This window comes from Anser anser (assembly GCF_964211835.1).
Source record: "Anser anser genome assembly, chromosome: 7".
Lineage (NCBI taxonomy): Eukaryota > Metazoa > Chordata > Aves > Anseriformes > Anatidae > Anser > Anser anser.
Window position 1 is genome coordinate 30,426,297 of NC_139727.1, and position 11,273 is coordinate 30,437,569.

General features: G+C 37.3%; 1 long non-coding RNA gene across 1 annotated transcript; it reads right to left on the reverse strand.

The window, feature by feature from the left end:
• Positions 1-4,205: 4,205 nt before the first annotated feature.
• LOC310902607 lies at positions 4,206-8,897 on the reverse strand. The gene is made up of 4 exons (XR_014586813.1): positions 8,342-8,897; positions 7,620-7,777; positions 7,304-7,470; positions 4,206-7,222 (listed from the first exon to the last, which is right to left on the reverse strand). It is a non-coding gene; the product is annotated as an uncharacterized lncRNA (long non-coding RNA).
• Positions 8,898-11,273: the final 2,376 nt, after the last annotated feature.

Consider the following 11,273-nt stretch of genomic DNA (forward strand, 5'->3'; position numbering starts at 1 on the left):
GTGGAACTACAGTTTCTCAAAATATTTTTTCCTCATAGTTTTAAACACAACAGAACATCCCATTCACATCAGAAGTCAGATCTATAATTGCCTTTAATGGAGTTCTTAGTTTTACTAGAAAACTGACCAACCAATATACACAGCTCTTGCTCCATGTGCTCTTTCTTTATTCTTGTATCAAAACAACTGGAGAATGCTGCGCTATTTTTCATATTTCCAAGAAGAACAAATATGGACATGCTACCTTATGATGTCAGTTCAGATTGGTAGACATTTATTTCAATGTAAATGGTTGCTTCATTCATAAAAAGAAGCATCTGTTCTATGGCAATTTCAATAACTTCCCATAATTTCTTTTTTATGTGTTATAAGGATGGTTGATGCCTCTCCACATTATGATCCTCTATATTATGCTGCATTACAGTTATTCGATAAAGAATAAGGTTTTTGTTGTTGTTGTGTTTCAATAATATGAGCAAGTGTTTCAGAGTGTATCTCCTTGGACTCTGCTCAGGATTGTACTGCATTATGGAATTTTAGTCTCTTTCTGCTTTGGGGGAAATAGGATACATTTTCATAAAATGAATAAAATACATATTATCAAAGCAAAGACGACAAAGATGATTAAGTCTTGAATTATTGTAAATGAATATATTCTCCAAACTGATTAGTTCCATTTCTGTGAATCACGACAAATTTGAAAAATAATAAATGGAAAGAAAATATGGGAATAAAGGGATCCCTGTAGGAATTCGTAAGTCATTGCAAAAATAGCAAAGCAGCAACTCATTTTGGACCAGGAATCTCTGAATCTTCCCTTTCACTTTCCAACAAGCCTATACTTTTACTGTATCATGAGTCATTCTATAGCTGACAATCATATGAGGATTTACATACACTACAGTTACACCAGGATATATCCAGAGCTTAGCAGTCATAACTTTGCAAGTAGACTCACAGGCAGCAACAGGCTTACGAATCAAAAGCATCTTTGTATTTCAGTGGAAAACATTTCAAATTTCTCCTTTTACCTAGACAATAAAATTAGGACTCAAAATCACAGTGCATCCTGCAGCAAGTCTCCCATAATGAAATTAAAAAGATAACAGCAAGCAAATCAGAAGTATAAAACCCATCTTTATAAGCAATAAAAATAAATCCTCATCTCCATGAAAGGATAGGCCTAAAATACAACCTGCCTTGAAGGTGACCTTCAAAGGGAGAATAAAAAAGAAAAAAGAAAAAAAACAGGAATAAGTACAAGTGCAAAATGCCCCCAATAAGAAAGATTTGCAGAGGTCATTCTACAGAATAGATTAGTATAAATTAAGTTTTAAATAACTGTTTATAGTCCTTACTGGATCATTCCCAATTCACCATTACTCAGGAAAACACAGAGCAAGTAAAGTAAATTACATTTAATTTTGACTTTAAGAGATTCACAAAGTTCTGTGTCTTACAACAAAAAGTTAGGAAATGGTTCACATAACTAACCAACTCAATCTTCCTTCAATATGTCTGTGTGAAATTTCTGCAGACCTGGAAAGTCCATCATACAAATTCAAATAGTCATTTGGAGCAGGGATAACAGAATTGAGACGTAAGTTCCTCCTGACTACCAAATGCCAACTTTTGGTAGCGTTTGTCAATATAGACAGCATTAATTTGCTATCTAAAAGCCCTGAATTTAAAGCGAAAACATAATGAGGGTAAAGGGTTAAATCTCAAACGGAAACAGAAAAACCTACAAAAAAAGGCTTTGTTATTGACTTTATATATGTATAATATATACACACACACGTGTATATGCATGTGTGTAATTTCCTCTTCCCAGTAACTCTGAATCCTTTAAATGAAGCATTTAAATACAGCACTGAACAAAACAGGAATTGAGAACATAAGTAGAAAAAGAGAGGCAATCCAGTACCAAATGCACAATATAAGTTAAGTGAATAGACTGTTGCAAGCAACAGTGGCTTGCAATTGTGGGCATTTCTTTCATCCTCCAGGTTTCCTTTTTGTTTGGCCAGCTAAAAATGTATTCCTATATATCATAAAAGCTTCCACTCCTACAGTCTGTGTGATCTATGTTGTCATTGAACTATTCAGCTGGGTTTAAGGGTAGGACATTTTCCAAGAACGTTACTGCTGTTTTAGAAACAGGACTCCTTTCTCTGCTGAGCCCTTTTTTGTTTTTCTTCTAGCTCACTTAGACAAGAGAGAAAGGAAAAGATCAACACAAAGACAACTAATTTCATCATTCAAACAGTTACTTATAAGAAAGGATGAGGGAAAAGCCTAGATAAATTGTTATCTTTGGAACTAATATGCAGTTTTGTGGAATAAATATAATTAGTTAGAGATTGATAATATCCACAGACTGGGACACTGAGTTCATGGGTGCTTTACAAATATACAAAGCAGGATATCTAATGCTTTTATATTCATAGAGCAAGTCCTCCTGACCTCTCTGGGAATGGAAAGCCTGTACAATGAGAGAATTTGACCCTCAGGATGGCTTACAGAATTGCTCGTCCCCTCAATTACCCTGCTCACATATGGGGAGCTCAGAGAAATGCATCACACCATAATATGATTGTCCCTCATTCAATCTAGAAAGATCATTATCTCTGAAGTTAATAGTACAATATTTAACCCAGCAGAGTGTATTTAGAGTTCCTATTAAACAACAATATTGAACTAAGCAATAACCAGTCCTTGTCTTAGCTATTTATGATTCCTGCGATATATTAAATGCATCACTGGCTTTCTCATGTGGCATCTGTAAGCTCTTCTGACTAGTTAAATGCCCCAGCACTGATACTAGAAGGAGCAATCACTACATGACAATTTGCTGCTAATGAAGGAAGCAGATCCAAGACCTAGGTGACCTTCCTTTATCCACTATGCATTCTAATTTTTCTAAAACAAGGTTTATTTGCTAGGAAGAGAGAAGGAGGGGAGGAGTGTTCTGCTGATTTCATTGTTCCGCTCTGAAAGGAAAGAAAGATAAACAGATAATCATTTCTCTGTCTCCACTTTACATGAGACCTCACCCAGTACTTATGTCTGCTAAGACTGGAAAAGCTGAAGCATATAAAGCAAAGCTTCGATGCCTTTATGTCTCGAGCGAAGCCACTCTGTGTGCATTGCTAGCTTCTATCTACACATAAATATTACTTTTTTCAAAGCCTCTTTTTTTGAGCACTTTGTGCTGCCAAGGAGACAATAGAAGACTCATCAGATAAATCCCATCCAGCAAAGAAAAACAATTGTACTTCTGTGCTCCTTCATACAGATTACATATAGTCCCTGGCTACTGCCAAGGGACAACACTGGCAGGTGTTGTCAACCAGGTGTTTGACAACCAGCTTACCTAAACCTGACAATTCAGCTTAGTTGGCTCTCCCACCATCTTTCCTGAAAGATGAATTATTTCCTGTAAACTAATATCAAAATCTTGAAGTGTGTGGCTAAAAAGCCCAGATTTGTATTTCCCTAAACCAGATACAGACAAACCCTGTTTAGCCACACGAGCATACTGTGTTTATATATTGTTTAAATGGGCTCCACAAATGGTGTGGCAATGTTTCTACTTCCTCAGTTTCTGCTATACGTCAACCAAATCTGCTGTTTTTCCCATCATCTTTTTCTGAAATATCATTTGTCTGGTTGGCACTAAATACACATCACAATCCCCCGCAGAGGTAACCATATTTCAGGAGGAAGGGTGGACAGTATTCCTTCATCATGAAGTACCACGTGTACAAATAAATCAATAAAGAAGTGAGTTAAGAAGAGTTCAGAAGCACATATATTAGTGGTAAGCTGACAAGCTGTAGGCACAGAAAGCTTTCCTTTAATTCTCTTCTCTTCCCTATCTTGCCAGAAACATCCCCAGTCCCACCCACAACCCAACACTTCACAACAGTGATTAAAGTAAGAGATCTTTGCTTGAGCAACCTACTGCTGGGGATACCATGGAAATGGCAGACACAGAAACCTCAGCTGTCATCTTTCTAATGAAAGGCTGCAGTGATGATGAACACAGGCAAATTCATTATGAAAATGAGTGCTGATTCCTGATACGGGTGCTAAACAGATATCTTGTTTTATCTCATCTCCCTCTTTTGCTCTAGCAAGCTCGTTGCTCTGCTCATCCTCTGCAGCATGGTAGAACTTCCACCTGCAGCTGATAGAAAGTGAGGATAATTGATTAGTGTGTAAGGAGGTCATTTAAATCTTCATTGGACTGAGGCCAGAGAAATGAGCCCATGGAGAAGGAAAAATGTCATTGAAAGAACTTGTAGATTTACAGAGAGGAGACTGTACAAGGAACATCTAGGAATTACAAGGACAATAAGGACAGACTAAGAAAAGCCCCAGAGACATGAATATTTTCTTCCTACAAAGATGTGGATTTAAGACACGTTGCTGTCTGTTAGGAAGGAGTTCAGAGAATCTCAGAGAGAAGCTTGAGAATGAGTTACAAGAGCCACAACAATTTGCACTTTTTCCTCAATTTTGCTTTCGAGCAGCACTGTTATGCAGGCAGTTGTTTATGGTGCAGTTAAAAATTAAGAGAACTGCACAAATAGCCCAGGAGAAGTGTACGTGCATGCAGAAATGTGCAGGTAAAATATCATAAGAACTCAACATTCAACAAAATAGCCTTGAAAGGCTATATTATACACAGCTAGTGTTGGTAATGTTAATGACAACACTTCACACAGGAATTCCTCTACTCAGTTCAATAAGTTCTGGAATGGTTGAATCTGCCCTCTTAGAAAACTATCTCATTGCAATTTAAAGATTGAAAATGATGGAAAACTTTGAATTTCCTCTGAGTGGTCAGGCCAAGTTGTTAATTACCTCTGTTGTTAAAAAAATAAATTAGAAATAAAAAAAATCCTCCTTTCATTTTTAATTCATCAAGTTTCAATCTCCAGCTACTGTTTCTTGTCATGACTTTGTCTAAAATTAATGAGCCCTCTCCCACCTCTGTGCTATATACTTGACATTCTCCCTGGAGATACTGAGAGAATGTGATCAAGTTACCTTTTAACCTTATTATAAACGGGAGCAGCAAAAATTCTATGATGCCTCCCTGTACACTTTCTAATGCTGAACTTTAGGAAGCAATTTATTCTCTTTCCCCATGCAGGGCTCTCTTGGGAGATTTTGCAATTAGTGCCAGAAATGGTGGCTGTTCTCAAACACAGATCTGCCAATGTAGGTGGGGGCTGAAACCACCTGATCAGTTCTATGCACCTCAAAACTCAGCTTGTGGAAGCAAAGTTTCCATGCTCAGGTCAGAGAATTCCTCAGCCTATACATGAAGATCCAAGCTCTCATATCACTTTTACAGCCATTCCCCAGCAGCATCAGCACAAACAAAACAGACTTATGAAACTGTGTGAAGGGAGAGCAAAAGTGCAGGGGACACCATGCAGAAAGAGTTCACTTGACATCTCTTACCTTTACAAACCCTGACACTTAAGTTTCTCTTCCTCCTTTCTAAATCTGAATGACACCTTGACCATGAAATCCAGTAAGTGTGCATGGGATCAACCCATAAAATTAACCACTTAAAATATTCTTAGAGGAATGGGAGCTGGCAGTCTCATTCATTTTAATGAAGTTTACAACCTAGAATTATGTTCTTAGTCTGCATTCCATATCACACTGAATATCAGAGGGCAAAATTAGCTCAGTCGGTTGCTTTTTTTTTTTTTCTTTCCTGTCTTCCCTCTCTCCCCAAGTTTCCTCTCCCTGAAATGGAGTGAGAAGTGACTTCCAAAGGGCAATTCATTCTAAAACTGGTACCTAAAATAGGTGGATTGAATTGCCTTGTTATTTTCATATCATAGAGAAGGACCTTAACTACTTAACCGATTTCAAAGGCATACTTTTTTGTTTGTTTAAATTACAATACGTCAATCCCATTCTTATTGCCATCAATTCAGGTTTTGTGTCTCATACTATTCTCTCATTCAGGGAGAGGGATTTTACTGAAGAAAGTCACACATCTATCAAATAATTAACACAAATTTTAAAAAATATGGTACATTCTACTTTCTCCAAGAACAGCTATTAAATAACAGATTTGAGCAACCTGGTCTAGTGGAAGGTGTCCCAGCCCATGGCAAGTATTTTGGAACTAGATGATCCTTAAGTGTCCCTTCCAATCCAAGCCATTCTATGATTCTATATCAATCCACCAATTCATTACAGTCCGTAATACTATGCTATGAAAACATAGATGTAAGAAAAAAATACTTATTTCAGTAATTGGTGACTTATACTAAAGGTACAAAAGCAAATGCTGTAGGGAAACTTCCCATTACTTAAAAAAAAAATTGCTTGCATACATCTCTCCCAGAGTGTTAGTAAAATATCAAATGAAGACCCAGGGTGGGAAGTCCTTAATCACTACTGTGATCTTAATTGACATTGATTTTACATGCAGCTGAGAGTTCTTCATTTCAGTGGGGGATACCTATTTTCACTGGATTAGAAATGACAACAATCCAAAAAAAAAAAAGTTAAAATTAAGCTTTTTTTTTTTTAAGCTAATTTCTGAATAACCTAATAATTGACAGCAGCATTACTCATCACAGTATCTGAAGAGAAAAATCTCCTGAGAGCAATCCTTTTTTCTCCTACTCAAAAACGCATGTTTTTCCTTTTATTCTTTCTTCTGGGCATAAGGAGTCAAAGATAGCTTCCTATATTTGTTCACAGTTTAAATGTATGACATGCTTGGATATGAAAACAACAGTTCCAAGTAGTTGTAAGCAGACTATATATGTGCACGCATACTGACAGAACGTATAAGTAGGTACCTCCAGGAAGAAGGAAAACTCTAACAAACATCTCAGTATTATGCACAGAGTAGATAGATGCGCAAGAGCAAGTCAATGCAATCCAGCCACATTTAACTGATGTAATGTCTCATGCCACATTGGTGTCACAAAGTCAACTTCATGAGCTAATAGGAGGCAGAGCCTGACTTGAAAACTTAATTAAAATTTTGGGCAAGTCCAAATTAAACGAGAAGATTTTCAGTGGATCTCAGTGTATTTTACATCAAGCTTCTGAAAGACATTTAGCTGTTACTTGGATACAACCATAGGTAAATCCCACAAAAGCCTCCAAAACTGAAAGTAGGCTTTGGATGTAGCCCACTGGGCTCTGAAGCAATTTGCCATGACTTGGTGACCTGGAAAAAAAAAAAAAAAGAATAATAAATCTGGCCTGGCTCAACTGTGCAGCTGATGGTTTGTTTTCAGACTGTACTCACTTTTCTCAGTGAATGAGATGAACCTGTGACCTAGTACATATCAGCTGCGCATTTCAATTCATGTGGAAGTCAGAAGGGATTAGCAGCTGTAGATCCACTCTCTAACTGTACATGGCTTGTGATTAGATGCACAAGATATGCTGCAGTTCTTGGCATATGTAAGCTTCCTAAGAACTCATTACAAGAATAAATATAAAAAATAAAGAAAAATAGAAAATCCAAGCGGAAAGCTCAACATATTCTCAGAGAAAAACAAAAACAATACAAACCAAATTACAGTTACATTAAGCCTATTCTGTTGTATTTCCGCACTGACCTTTCATAATAATTTTCTGTTGGATCACACATGGGGAACTGGCCCACTAGCGAGTTCTTTTGCTCAGATTTGTCCCATTCTGGCTCCTCCAGCTCCTTGACCTCAACTCATCCAGCCCTTTTTCTTTATCTCCTCTTAGGCTTGCATTTCCTGAACGGCTGGGAAGATGCAGATAATAAGCAAATCACTAGCAAATCATCATCTTTCAGCTCACCCTCTGCCCTCATCTGTACTGAGGTGGATTATGCCTGCCCGCATCTGACACCTGAGTAATTTCAAAAACCTCTGAGTGAGGGCCTAAACCGTCATGGAAAGGCTGCTAAGACAATACTGTTGGTTTTACAAATACATGATTCAATCCATTGCTACATCCATCCTCCTGTGAGCAACTGTGAAGTTAAGCATTGTATTAAACAGTTATTTTTCATGGTAGCAAGGAGAGGTTTAGAGAGAAACATAAAATAAAAAGCTGCTACATTTTAAAACCTAACAGATCTAATTTGTTTCTTGACTAATCAAACGTTGAAGAATTTTAATACCTGAGATCAGATTATCTGATTTGTAAGGACAGAATTGTCTTACTAGAATAGACTAATTTAAATTTTCTTCATTAAAAATATATATATATATATTATAACTTTCCTTTCCATTTTATATTATTCTATTCCAGGATAGAAAACTACAAATCATCAGTACCATGCAGTTATCAATATTTAACTTACCTGTTGATTTATTTGTAGAGTTTCTCTTGTCTTTGCAAAAGAGGCCTGGAGCTCTGCTATTAATCAGATTCCTAGCTTTTTCTTAATGATGTGACAAAGAAGCAGGCATTTTGATTTAAGGGAACCAGAATTTCTTATTTGGGATCCACTGGGATGTATAATCAAGTTGCTTAGCCAGAAGAGGATCAGAGTGTAATCAGAGTGTATCTCTATTCCCATTATATTGATATTTGGAGGACTGAGTAGTCATTACAAAAATCAAACCTAATTTAAGAGAACGAAATTTACTCAATTTAATTTGACAAGGGAATAATTATATTCTAGGAAGATGTAATTTATTTTCAAGATCAGCATATGCATACAGAACACAATAAGGTTTTGGTCCTGTAGTTTCTTTGTCAGACCACACAGGTATATGGAACACCAGCAATACCCAAAATAAGAGAGCAAAGCTACTACACTGCAGTCACTCCAAATTTAAGGGTTCTACTGCATCCTGGGTGATAAAATCAGTGTTGCCACAGGATGGAGTTCAGCTGTGAATCATTCGGCTGCAGAGCACATTGCCACCCTACTGTACCAGAACAAAGAACTGTTGAAAAAATAGCTTAATAATTTGAACTAACAATTAACAAGCTAGATACCTTTAATCTGAGTCCTCTAACATTTCAGGCATGTGAGACATTCAAATCATGTTAATATCCAGTATCCATTGTATTTAATGCCGGATATATAATTTTGAAAGACAAGCCCTGCAACTGTCCCCTAGGTGTGTGTGACCCCACCAGATCTGATAATCGCTGCTCCCTGAAGATTCTCTTGGGAGGCTGCTGTCAGTACGAGCAATTATCATTGATTGAGATGAGATTTGTTATGATGCAGACAACCTATCTAAGAAAACCTGGACTAGAACCATTAACTTGTTTTACTTAGATAAATGAACAGCTGTTGGTAACAGCTTTCAGGTAGTGCCATTAAAGCTGATTATAAACTGATGATTTAGGCACAGGTCTCTTCACCTTGAGCCTTATGTTTGTAGTTTGAGGGGGAAGGACTTTCACTCTTCCCTTCGTTATCAATGGGCAACAATTTACGAGTGGTTAACTGAAACTTCAGCTACATTCATTATCCATTTTTATCTCATTTGTGTCGAGGAAGGCATGTATTTTTTGCCCTCAACTTGCTCTTAACTTAGATGTCTTATGGCGGAGGTCTGATCAGCTTCCATTCTGCTGGCTTAGGACATTTGGTAAGAATATGCTGCAGAGCTAGTTCGCAGCATAGAAAAGAGTTAAGAGTCCCACAGTTTAATAAAGGTAGTGTCATTTTCAATTATACAGCACAAACACTCCAGTAAATCCTACGTCACGTCACCAAGGAAACTCACTGCAATAATTCAGTCAAAGCCAAAGAGAGGATTTCTACAACAGTTTAATAATAACAATGTGTTCTTCTCTGTTGCCCTTTATCCAAGGATATCAGTGCTTTTCACCAATATTAATTCATTTTCAAAACACAACTTCAGAGTGTAATTTCAGGAAATTAATTGAGTATGACATTCCTACATATCCTAACTGTTGATCCCTTGCCATCTCTGCAGAGCAAGAAAAATCTGCATGAGCATCTCCAAGTCACGTGGTGAAAAATTTGTTCTTTCACGCTATGTGTTGTGCAACTAGCAACTTTGACATGAAAAATGAAAAAAAAAAAAAAGTATATTCTTGCATCTGCTTTGCAGTTCATCCAAATACTCTTTTATGGTCCCCAGTAAGAAGTGCATCAACTTGGTATACATAAAGCCAAGAGTTAGAAAGGATGCTGGGTAATGAAGGACATAAATTGTTGGATTCTCTTTTTAACAAGGCCTCTTACCCTACATGTCTGTGTGTGGAGCTACTGTGCTGACATAAAACAGTGAATCACGATCTCCATACAAAGTGTGGTCAGACAAAAACAACAAAATCATTATAGATGTAAGTAAGCCAGCAGAGCCACAAGCCCCTAAGATCTTTCTTCTTTCCCCAGACATGCTCTAATTCACACCTTATAACAGGCTGATTTTCCAGCTCCGTGTCTCAATTTCCCTGCTCAGGAAAACAGACAACTTCTGTACACAGCAAGACTAGGGCTGATTTTCTCCTATGCTTTTACATCCTAGCACAGGACACAAAGAAAGTCAAGGTATTGCCCAGGCACTTTATGAACTGACAGTGCTGCAACTAATGGCTGCAGCTGATATTTTTAGTGCTGCCTTTTCCTCTAACTTGCTTTCCTTTCATTCACTCCTCTCTATTCCCACACAGGTCAACTTGACCTAAGCTCAGGTCACCACAAGTCTCTTTATCGACTTTGTATCTTTAGTGAAGATTCATCCTCCTACTTTCTAATCATTAGTACACTCTCTTTTCAAGATAAATATGGATTTTGCACACTGTCATTGACATGTTCAAATACAAATCCGTATGTATTGCAGGGTGAAAGTGGGAAAAGAAATCAAATGTATCGCTTAGACTAAAGGACTGACCCACTGCACATGGGATGAGAACATTACTCCAAACCAGAAGAGAAACAGCAACAGCACACGCAAGATCTAACTCAGCTTTCAATTAGACAGCTGCAATTTGCCACAGATAACTATTGATTTGATCAACTCTGATAGGGTGAACATGCATCTTCCTTTCCATCTACTTCCTTGTGGCCCTTCACCTTTCAGAAATATGATACACATAAATGGCATATAGCTGAAATGCTGCAGCAGATAACATCACTATTATTACCTTTTTTTGGCATACTTATTTAAGTAGTAGAGATATGAGAAGTCAAATACATGTACATGCTAGATTAAGAAAGTCCAGGACTATGGCTTGTACAAGAAATTCACACCTGCCAACTTGTTCCATAACTGTAGGACATTTAATCCACACCAGCCCTC